This window comes from Bidens hawaiensis, unplaced genomic scaffold (genome assembly GCF_021521415.1).
Source record: "Bidens hawaiensis isolate Kalapana, Puna unplaced genomic scaffold, B.hawaiensis_p1.1 tig00078452_1, whole genome shotgun sequence".
Classification (NCBI taxonomy): domain Eukaryota; kingdom Viridiplantae; phylum Streptophyta; class Magnoliopsida; order Asterales; family Asteraceae; genus Bidens; species Bidens hawaiensis.
The window spans coordinates 17869-30122 of record NW_027503443.1 but is presented as its reverse complement, the minus strand read 5'-3'; positions in this window follow the sequence as shown (position 1 = coordinate 30122).

The following is a 12254-nucleotide window of genomic DNA, read 5'->3' as shown; positions in this document are numbered from 1 at the left end:
CACACTGATTTCTAGATAAAATTAAAACTAAACATGACACAACAATATATAGACCAAACATTCACGGGCCTGGGCTTCAGTAGGCGAAGTTGTGCTAACTTCGTCTAAGGCGAAGTTGTGATAACTTCGCCTAAGGCAGAAGTTGTTACAACTTCGTCGTTGGCGAAGTTGTTCAAACTTCCCCATGCGAAGTTGTGCTAACTTCGCCTGTGGTGTTCCGCTGGTCAGAATTGCATAGCGACGGTCACAAAATGCACCAATAGTCTCCCCTTTGACCGTTGCTCTCAATTCTAACAAACACGAAAGATCATCTGTTACAAAACATGCACCAACAGACTCCCTCTTAACTGATGATCTTCTGTTTGCAGTCAACCAGCCGTGTCAGAAACTGTCCTGTAGCTTCACAAATCTACCAATCACCCAGCGTCTTCCATATTAGATCTCCCCTTCAGTGTAAGCTTCTCCGACTATAACGATTGAGGTCTTTGTAATGCATGCATCCTCGTGCCAATAGATCATCTCAACCAATCACGTGAGTCTATCTGACTTCACCAACACATGAAGTTGGGCTTCCTCCACAACTTCACCAACTCGTCGGCATACGATAAGGTTTAATCTTCAACTACTCAACATCAAGTGATCAATTTCATCACAAAACCACCCTGACAGAATCTAACACACGACCATTAAAAAATCTGAAGCATCTTCAATCACCAGGGATAACGATCAGGAACATAAACACTTTAATTCCCGGTTAAATCCAACTTGTTCCAGAATCTTCACTCTAATAAATAAGCATCACGTTTCAGGATCCAATTCTCGAACGCCTTGAAGATAACATAAATAATATGCTCTGACCGCAATCCAGTAATGACGAAAAACCTTCAGTTCAATTTGACTTTCTTCGGTTGGTCACCACGAACAACAACAATTTCATTGCCCACAAACACCCGAATATGTGTCACTATTCAGTTTCAAACAATAACCCATTCACAACCTCAACTCCAAATCAGAGTTGACATGTATTTGTTCACACGTAAATCCAAAAGATAACAAGATCACTCGTTGACGGAACAACATCTTCGGTCTCACAATAATCGTGTACACCTGGCCATACAGACGGAAAATTCCAAAATACTCTTTTTTTTTTTTTTTTTTTTTTTTTTTTTTTCCGTTAACTTCGCCGAAAGTTAACTTCGCCTGGCTATAACTTCGCCGGGCTATAACTTCGCCGAGAAGTCAACTTCGCCTAAAGTCAACTTCGCCTGTTCATAACTTCGCCGGACCTTATATCTTCGCTGAAACCCTACGAACAGTGACGACAACTTCGCCTGATGAACAATAACTTCGCCTGAAGAACTGTTCGGCCAGAAACGCACAGAAACGTGCCAGAAACACCAAAACGCAGATCTCGAACCATAGCGTAAGAGCCTAAGGCTCTGATACCACTTGTAAGTCCCCCCGGGGCGTCGCCGATCGATACGAGATCCGCACGAGGTCTAGGAGTGCGGAATCCTCCTAGACTCGTTTATGGTGTACAGACAAATAACACAAACACGTACACGATCAAATACACAAACAAATACTAGAACGGGATAAACAAATCTGCAGATTCATATATAAAATAATCACGTTACATACCGTAACAAAAACAGAAAACACGACTGACCCGAGGTGAGCTCTACCTCGGGTCGTCTCACACGACTCTAGTCTCTTACTCTCTCTCAATAAACAAGCTGCTCAAACACACACTGATTTCTAGATAAAATTAAAACTAAACATGACACAACAATATATAGACCAAACATTCACGGGCCTGGGCTTCAGTAGGAGAAGTTGTGATAACTTCGCCTAAGGCAGAAGTTGTTACAACTTCGCCGTTGGCGAAGTTGTTCTAACTTCGCCTAAGGCGAAGTTGTGCTAACTTCGCCTGTGGCGTTCCGCTGGTCAGAATTGCATAGCGACGGTCACAAAATGCACCAACAGTCTCCCCTTTGACCGTTGCTCTCAATTCTAACAAACACGAAAGATCATCTGTTACAAAACATGCACCAACAGTTTTCAATAACGAATACATTTATAAAAGTTTTCAAACTTCGGATGAACAATTTGTAATGATCCACATTAATATAAGTTATTAAAAGTGTCCTTTTGTACTTAGGAAACCGCTAGAGAAATGCTCTACCTTGCATTTTTCATTATTGTTACCGTAATTTGAGACTAACGTGAGTTCCCAGCCTCTTTTCAAATTGTATTAATTTATAATATATATAAACGAAATATTTAAAAGCTTTTTGGTTGCTATCTACATTTTCTCAAGCCACTAGATTGCATTATTTGTAAATAGAGGCTTCTCATGCATTTGACCCGAATTCACGGGTCTGGGTATCACCAAACCCATATATTCCTTAAATGAGTTATAACATTTCATTAAATTAAAAATTAATCTTACCAAATATTTGATATGAAAATCCTATAAGATAGGGATATACTAAAAATTAATATATTATTTCTTTTAAAAAATATATATATTATTTATAAGGGTAAGTTAAAATACAAATAGAGACAAAAATGAGAAGTGTGAGAAGAATTTGTGACAACAGAAAAAACTCATTAAAAATAAATTCAAAAAAAATAATAAAAAAATCGTAACTTAAAATATAAATAAAAAACGAAAAAAATTAAAGAATTAAAATGTTTCCGCCATCATTCCCATTAAAAAAATACGAAAAATAAAAAAAATGACGAAAGACACAATGTCGAGATCAAAGACACAATGACGAAAATAAACAAGACACAATTATAACTAAAAAAAGACACAATAGATCGCAAAATATATTACAATGTTGACTAATATAACATAATATAAAGGAAAAAGACATAATGGTAAGAAAAAAAGACCCAATCAATGACGAAAATAAACACAAAACACAGTGATAAACAAAAAGACACGACGACTTTTTCACTTACCATTGCTTTTTTATGAGAACAAGAAATACGGTCGAAACATTTTTGTTTTTTTACGTTTTTTTGTTTTTTTCATTAAATTTTGAGTTATGAATTATTTATTTATTTATTTTAATTTTTTAGGGGGGGGGGGGGGTGTTGTATGACTACAAATCCTACTCATTTTTGTTCTCATTTGTAGAATAACTTGACCCTTATTTATAATTGAAAAACAAATTAATAGTAAAATGGTCATGGGTCTCACCAAACTCAAATAACTTTTAAACCAGGTTATAATATCTCATTTATTTGTGAAACATTTTCATCATCAAATACTAAGTATATTATTAACTTCTGTACAATAAATAAAATTAAAATCCAAAAAATATATAAATATTATAAAAGAATAATGAAAAACAACCCCCGTAATACGGGAGATAAAAGATAATGTTTTATAAACCGGGGGAGAAACATGTTAAACTAATTTTGTGATATGATTTAGAGAATCAAACTACTTTAACTATGTTTGGCCTTGAGTTATTTTTTGCGTTGTTACTTGTCGATGATGATCCTTAGACGTCATATTCATTAGTCGTGGGACGACCACAGGATACGTTGATAGGTGTATTTGGTTTGAAAACCCGCCTCATCCCTTGATAGAATAGAATTGGAAAAATCAGAGAAGAGAGTAATTCGATAAATCAAACATATCCATTCCAACTGATTAATTTGTTATTATACAACTGACCTTCTAACAACCCTAACGACCAACGACCCTACACTTTCTATTACAGACTCTGAATTATCACACAGTTACAAACTAGTCCCTGCACTATTTCTTTTATGCAGTTACAGAATTAGTCCCTGTACACTTTACATTGTAACAATAGAAAAAATTTTGTCCTCAAGATTGGAAATTAGGAAATCTGAGTTGCAGAGATTCCAAATCTTCCCATGTGGCCTCAGTAATTGGTAAACTCTCCCAATGTACTAAAACCTTAACACCTGCTTTTGATCCTTCTTTAACGAATTGGCGATCCAAAATAGCTCTTGGTTGCACAACAAATCTTGGTGAATCAGGTAATGACCCATAGCAGCTTTCAATAAGGACACATGGAATGTGTGATGGATGTGAGTAGACTTTGGCAAGTCCAACTTATAAGCTACATGTCCAATCCTTTCTAACACCAAGTAAGGCCCAAAATACCTAGGACCCAACTTCTTGTTCCTGTGATCTTTAAGAGAGTTCTGTATATATGACTGAAGCTTGACATAAACCAATCACCTACCTTGAATTCCCTTTCAGATCTATGTTTATCTGCCATTTGTTTCATTATGTTCTTAACTTTAGCCAAATTAGTTTTTAAAGCAAGCAACTTTATTTCTCTTTGTTGAAACCATTCTTCAAGAGAGTGAAGCTTAGTGTCATGGGGAATGTAAGGTATGTGCAAAGGAGCAGGAATACCATAAAGTGCCTCAAAGGAAGACATCCCAATTGCTGAATGAAAGGTAGTATTGTACCACAATTCTGCAAGTGTTAACCATTTGGGCCATTGTAGAGGATCATCCATGACCATGCAGCGCAAATAGGATTCAAGGCATCTGTTTAATACCTCCGTTTGACCATCCGTTTGTGGATGATAAGCTTATGAAAAGCTGATGAAAAGGCCAATTGAATTCCTTGTAGTTTCATAAAATCCGTCCAAAAGTGGCTTAGAAAAATAGGATCCCTATCCGAAACTATAGTGTTTGGGCACCCATGCAGTTTAAACACATTATCAAAAAAAAACTTGGGCAATGATAGTAGCAGTGTAGGGATGTGAAAGACCCATAAAATGTGCATATTTAGTGAATCTGTCGACCACTACTAACATGGAATCTTTACCACAAGCTTTCGGAAGCCCAGATATAAAATCCATAGAAATATCGGTAAAGACTGAGATAGGTGTAGGAAGAGGCTGCAATAATCCTGGACTAGCCACCCTTTCATATTTTGCTTTATGACATGTAGTGCAGCGTCTAACCCAATATCTGACATCTTTACTACACTTCTTCCAATAGAACAGTTGTTTAACCCTGTGCAGAGTTGGTAAATACCCAGAATGCCCCCCAACAGGAGATGAATGACATAAATGAAGGATGTCATGCCTTAACTGTTGGTCACTTCCCACTGCTACCCTGTTCTTTCTTTTCAAAACAGTACCATCCCAAGTCCAGTTTTTTATTTGAGATGTATGTTGAAACTTATCAATTTTAGCTTGCAACTTAGTATCAGATTCCCAACTTTTTTGAATTCTAGGCCATAGACATGGATAAATAGAACTGAGGCCCATTTGAAACAGTGCTAAGCCCTCAACTCTTGATAATGCATCTGCAACTTTATTCTCAACCCCTTCCTTGTACAAAATTTCATAATCATAGCCTAACAACTTAGCTAACCATTTTTGTTGTAGAGGAGTACTGAATTTTTGCTCCAAAAGGTACTTTAAACTTCTTTGGTCAGTTTTGATAATGAAATGTTTGACAATCAAATAATGGTGCCAGTGTTTAACAGCCATTAAGATTGCAAGCAATTCTTTTTCATAAACTGACATGGCCTGCTGTCTTACCGAAATACCCCTACTAATAAAAGCTAAGGTATGGCCCTCTTGCATTAACACAACCCCTAACCCTTTAGAAGATGCATCAGTCTTAATAATGAAAACCTTTGAAAAGTGGGGAAGAGCTAGAACAGGGGCTGAAGTGAGTGCCTTTTTTAGTTCTTCAAAGGCTTGTTCAGCTTCCAAAGTCCAAAAGAATCCATCCTTCTTCAAAAGGTTGGTTAAAGGTCGAGCAATGTTGGTGCATGTTTTGTAACAGATGATCTTTCGTGTTTTGTCAGAATTGCATAGCGACGGTCACAAAATGCACCAACAGTCTCCCCTTTGACCGTTGCTCTCAATTCTAACAAAACACGAAAGATCATCTGTTACAAAACATGCACCAACAGACTCCCTCTTAACTGATGATCAAATACAGATGATCTTTCGTGTTTGTTAGAATTGAGAGCAACGGTCAAAGGGGAGACTGTTGGTGCATTTTGTGACCGTCGCTATGCAATTCTGACCAGCGGAACACCACAGGCGAAGTTAGCACAACTTCGCATGGGGAAGTTTGAACAACTTCGCCAACGACGAAGTTGTAACAACTTCTGCCTTAGGCGAAGTTATCACAACTTCGCCTTAGACGAAGTTAGCACAACTTCGCCTACTGAAGCCCAGGCCCGTGAATGTTTGGTCTATATATTGTTGTGTCATGTTTAGTTTTAGGTATCTAGAAATCAGTGTGTGTTTGAGCAGCTTGTTTATTGAGAGAGAGTAAGAGACTAGAGTCGTGTGAGACGACCCGAGGTAGAGCTCACCTCGGGTCAGTCGTGTTTTCTGTTTTTGTTACGGTATGTAACGTGATTATTTTATATATGAATCTGCAGATTTGTTTATCCCGTTCTTGTATTTGTTTGTGTATTTGATCGTGTACATGTTTGTGTTATTCGTCTGTACACCATAAACGAGTCTAGGAGGATTCCGCACTCCTAGACCTCGTGCGGATCTCGCATCGATCGGCGACGCCCCGGGGGGACCTACAAGCAACACTGCCATAAGATTTTATAAATCTTCTATAATACCCGGCTAGGCCCAAAAATCCTCTTAATTGCTTGACTGTTGTAGGAAGAGGCCATTTAACTACTGCTTCAATTTTAGTTGGATCAGTGCTAACAACTTCTTTTGAAATAATATGACCCAGGTATTCAATCTGAGACCCTGCAAAGGTGCATTTAGATCTTTTGGCTAATAGAGAATTAGCCTTAAAAGAGTTTAAGGACTGCCTCCAAATCTTTTAAATGCTGGTCCAAAGATGAACTATAAACCAAAATATCGTCAAAAAAGACCGGTGCACGCTTTCTAAGTAATGGTTTAAAAGTGGAGTTCATCAATGCTTGAAATGTTGCTGAAGCATTAGTAAGCCCAAAAGGTAACACCAAGAATTCAAAGTGACCTTGTGTAACACCCTTGGCAAACACAACATCGTCCCACTCTTAGTGTAACATCCTGAATATTATAATGATAAATAAAGAAAGTTACGTTTAGTGATTTCGCGTTATTAAGTAAGTAAAACCGAGTAAAGAACGGATCATGGACGTAGATTAATTAAGATGGATTAAGGGTAATGGGCCTTAGGTCCATGGGCTTTAAGTGATATAAATATCCCCTTAAACCATCCTAAAACCCTAACTATCATTTCCATCTTTCATAAATCTCTACACACTCAAAAACACACACATACACTACACCTCATACGGCCGAGAGAGAGAGAGAGCGGATTCGAGTCCAAAAATCAAGCCGACCATTATTAGATCTTCAATATACGAGATAACCAAGCAAACCGCGACCACACCAAACGTATAAAAGGTATGTTTTGATCCTAAAGATTTCGTTTTTATAAACGTTTAGTCTTGAAACTTAGAACGAGAGTAGATCGGTTATAAACGAAACATAAAGTTGTAAACTTGATGATAAATACGAGTGTAATGAACCCGAAAATGGAAACGGCTCGATTAATGAACCCTTAACATTAGTATTGAACGTTTTTACCATAAAGGTCCAAACTTTACGTCATTCCGGGCTAAGTTTTACCCAAACAAGGCCATGGGAATGATCGCGGGACTTGTTAACGCCATACCCATGGATTTCTTGGTAAAACAATGATGATTTTGGGGATTAAGGATGAACAGCGACGGCTGCTGCACAACTTCGCCTACAAGCAAGTTCGGTTGCAAGCAAGTTCGCCTAACTGGTAACTTCGCCTAAGGCCAAGTTCGCCCAACTGGTAACTTCGCCTAAGGCCAAGTTCGCCTAACTGATAACTTCGCCTGGTGACGAGTTCGCCTAACTGATAACTTCGCCTGGTGACAAGTTCGCCTAACTGATAACTTCGCCTGGCATATGTTCGCCTAGGGTTAACTTCGCCGATCACTAACTTCGCTTATTGTTAAGTTCTCTTAATGATAAGTTCGCTGGAGTTAGCAAATTAGAAAATAAATTAAAACCTAATGAAAAATGTGTTAAGACAGTTAAGTTCGACCCCAGCCAGGGGATCTGCCCCTTGGACCCTGCTAGGGGCTGTCGCCCCTAGACCCCGCTGCCAGGGGTGCTACCCCCGGACCCCCGTTCGTTGTGGGTTATATAAAGATAGAATTACAACATGAGTAGTAGTAGTTAACTGATACGTGTAAATATTATACAGTTAGCCGTGCACAGCTCAAGAAGGGAATAACGATTAACGGAGAGCGTAACAGGATTCAGGTGAGTTTCTAGCCCCACTTCTTTGTTATGTTTTCGGGGCTGTGTGCATACTCGATGTGATAGTTAATACACTTACCTTAAATGGTAAGTGTATGCCTCGTATGATTTATGTATGATGATTGCTTGTCGGTGCGTGAACGATCTTCCGATATTTCATGTACCGTTAGGTGGTAGTTAAAGATATGATTGATACGTATGATGCAAGATATGATATATGTATGAATATATGACGTAGGCATAATGTATGTATGTTATGTTGATGGTGCGTGAACGCTCTTCGGAGATTACACGTATTGTCAAGGAAATTATGTAAGAGCAGGTATGGTACAGTAGCATGAAACAAAGGGACCAGACCCTAATAATATCTGTGATGGTAGGGACCAGACCCTAATAATATATGTGATGGTAGGGACCAGACTCTTATAATATCTGTGATGGTAGGGACCAGACCCTAATAATATCTGTGATGTTAGGGACCAGACCCTTATAATATCTGTGATGTTAGGGACCAGACCCTTATAATATCTGTGAGGTTATAGGGCGAAAGGCTCTTTAAAACGTATGATTATGTATATAAAGAAAGTATGAAGGTAAGAATGAAAGTATATGCACTTATGTGTGTACGAAAGAAAGTTAAGAGGTTAAGTATGAAATGTAAGAATGTATTGTATGATTATGTGATTAACTAGAACTCACTCAGCGTAGCTGACTTTTAGTATGCACGCAGGTGAGTAGAATGAGGCAGGTAGCATGAGGAGGACACATGGCAGAGTTGGACGAAGCTGGCATCTGAAGATTTTGCTATGATGTTTTACTTTAAAAGACTATGTTTTGTTTTTAAATGACTATGAATGCTCGATAAGACAAGAATTATGGTTATGGAATGTAATGGTTTGAATGTTTTTAATGTTCCGCGAATGTTTTAATTAACTCTGATATTTAGAACTGCGTTAATGAGTAAATCCAACACGAAAGTAGGGCTACCGGTAACGGGGCCTTACACTTAGGCTATCCAACATCGGCCGTGGACAAGAGAGATCCTTGGTTCATAAGTAATATCCTGCCTCTTAACATCACCAAGGCGTTTTGGGCTTAGTTGGCTGTGGAGCACATGAAAACTTCACAGTTAAAGGCGCTTAGGTGGAAGTAGTACTAGGATGGATGACCGCATGGGAAGTCTCTACCTGGGCAACCAAAAACAAAGCCTTGAGTTCCCGGATGGGCAACCCATGGGGGGCAAAACGGACAATATTGGTGGTACGAGAGGCCGGGGTGTTACAACCATTTGTTTAAAGTTGGTAACCAAAATTTTATGTACACACGTGATAAAAAAACCCCAAATCAAATAAACCCTAGATTATCAAGTTGATCAATCCGTTATGTAATTGCTTAATAAGTGATAGGGTTAATGTTTACTAGATCAAAACAAATTGTATACACTTAACAATTACCAAAAACGATCGCGTATTGATGTTGAACGGTCAATACATAGTTGCGGATGGTCTTGAGCTCGTTGGAGGGTTGGACGGCAACTTTGGGTGTAATTTATTAAGGTTTTGGGGTCGATGGGTCTTGATGATGGTGTAGGTACATTTAATTGTGATATAATCCACTGTAATTGTATATACCCCATTCTAATAATGACGGCTTGATTATATTAGTAATTACGTATCGTTTTGATTATGGTTTCCTAATTCGTTTCGTCGGTGAGCTCGTGATGGGCTAAAGAATAATAAACGCGAATCAATTCCAAAAACAATGCGAGGATTAAGATACAAGGTATCAAATGGGTAAACGGGTCAACGAATCTGGGTCAAGGGTTTGGGTTATTGGGTCCAGGTTTGACTAAAGGTATATTATAATATTTTAGTTTAACTACATATTAGTCCTTGAAAGTTATGTATGGGTAGAAGATGAGGTTAAAGCTTAGTTTAGGGTAGTTTTTTTGCCATATCCTGAAAGCTATATTTATATATTACACAAGTATATAAAACAATATTATAATAATTAGCTTACTCGATAAACGCGATAATTTTTATTGATAAAAATTACCCGAAACAAATAACGGGTCGGGTATTGGCATTTAATAATTTAAATGGAAAAAGCCGAGTTGTTACAACAATCATAATGATGTTGGGGATATGAGGCAGAATGGTGGTAATTACAGCCGTTTAGCCAAAATTGAGTTTCCAAGATTTAATGGAACTAATGTGGAAGGATGGTTATGTCAGGTGGAGCATTTCTTCTCCATTGATGCCACTCCTGAGAATCAAAAAGGTAAGGTGTGCTATCATTCATCTTGAAAATACAGCTTTATTGTGGCATCAGTCATTTGTAAGATCAAAGGGGGTTCTATTGAGGGATTATCTTGGTATGACTATAAGCAATCTATAACTACTCGATTTGCTCTAACCATGGATTGCAATGCCATGGCAGCCTTAGCTTCAATAAAACAAACAGGGTCACTTCAAGAACTACGTGATGAATTTGATTTGGCTTTAACTAGGGTTAGTATTCCAGAAGAGTATGCTATTAGCCTATTTTAAAGAGCTCTTAGACCTGAAGTTGGAAATCCAATCAAACTCATCAGACCAAAAACTTTACCTGAAGCTTATATGCTTGTAAGAACCCAAACTGATAACCTTACCTTGTTACAAAACACCACTTCTAACACATATCAAAAACCTTACAAACCATCTTTTAAACCTACTGATTCATCTTCCAAAACTATACACAATTCCACTCCTTTATCTTCCGCCACCATTCAAGAAATTGCTGATAAACGAGCCAGAAATGAATGTTTTGGCTGCAATGAAAGATACTCGCCTACTCACATTTGTAAAATAAGCAGTTATTCTCAATCCAAGTTTTGGATGATCAGGAAGAAGACCCTTATGAACCTATGATTAATGAGACATTAGATCCTCAAATCTCATTGAATGCTATTATGGGAGTGTCGTCATACTCCACTATGAGGGTTACAGGTTCAATTGGAACTAAGCCTTTGCACATTCTAATTGACTCTGGGTCTACTCATAATTTTTTGGATGAGAAAATTGCTAGTAAGATGAGATGTCCTGTTAAGCAAATGGATCCAATGAAATTACCATAGTAGATGGTACTCTATTGACTTGTACAAAAGTATGTGAGAATGTACAATAGATGATGCAAGGGAATTGGTTTAAGGCAGATGTGTTATTAATTCCTTTAACCGATTATCATATGGTTTTAGGAATTCAATGGCTCCAAAGCCTTAATGACATTACTTGGAATTTCAAAGATTTAACAATGAAATTCAAGGTTGATAACTTCGGTTTTGAACTGAAAGGGGCTAAAGATCAAGGTGTTAGTTTGTGTTCAAGTGAGAAGATAGAGGGTATTTTGGGAAAATCTGCAACATGGGCTCAAGGTCAATTGTTCAGTGTTCACCTGATGAATTCATCAGCTTTAGAAGTAACTGTTCCTGTTACTATCAGTTCTGATCAATCTTCTCATGCTGTTATAAATCCCGTATTACAGAAATATAATGAAGTGTTTGCAGTACCTTCTTCTTTACCTCCAAAGAGGGACTGTGATCATCAAATTATCTTGAAAGAAGGAGTGAATGTCATTGCTCAAAAACCTTATAGATATCCTGCTGCACAGAAGGATGTCATAGAACAAAAGACACAAGAACTTTTAGACATGGGCGTTATAAGAGGAAGTACTAGTTCATTTGCTTCACCAGTAGTAGTAGTACTGGTTAAGAAAAAAGATGGCAGTTGGCGTATGTGTGTGGATTATAGGAAGCTTAATGAAGCAACCGTTAAGAACAGTTTTCCTATACCATTGATAGATGAACTCTTGGATGATCTAGGAGGGTCCACTATTTTTTCCAAGTTGGATTTAAGATCTGGTTATCACCAGGTGAGAATGCTTGAACTAGATATACATAAGACGGCATTTAGAACTCACCAAGGTGTCACA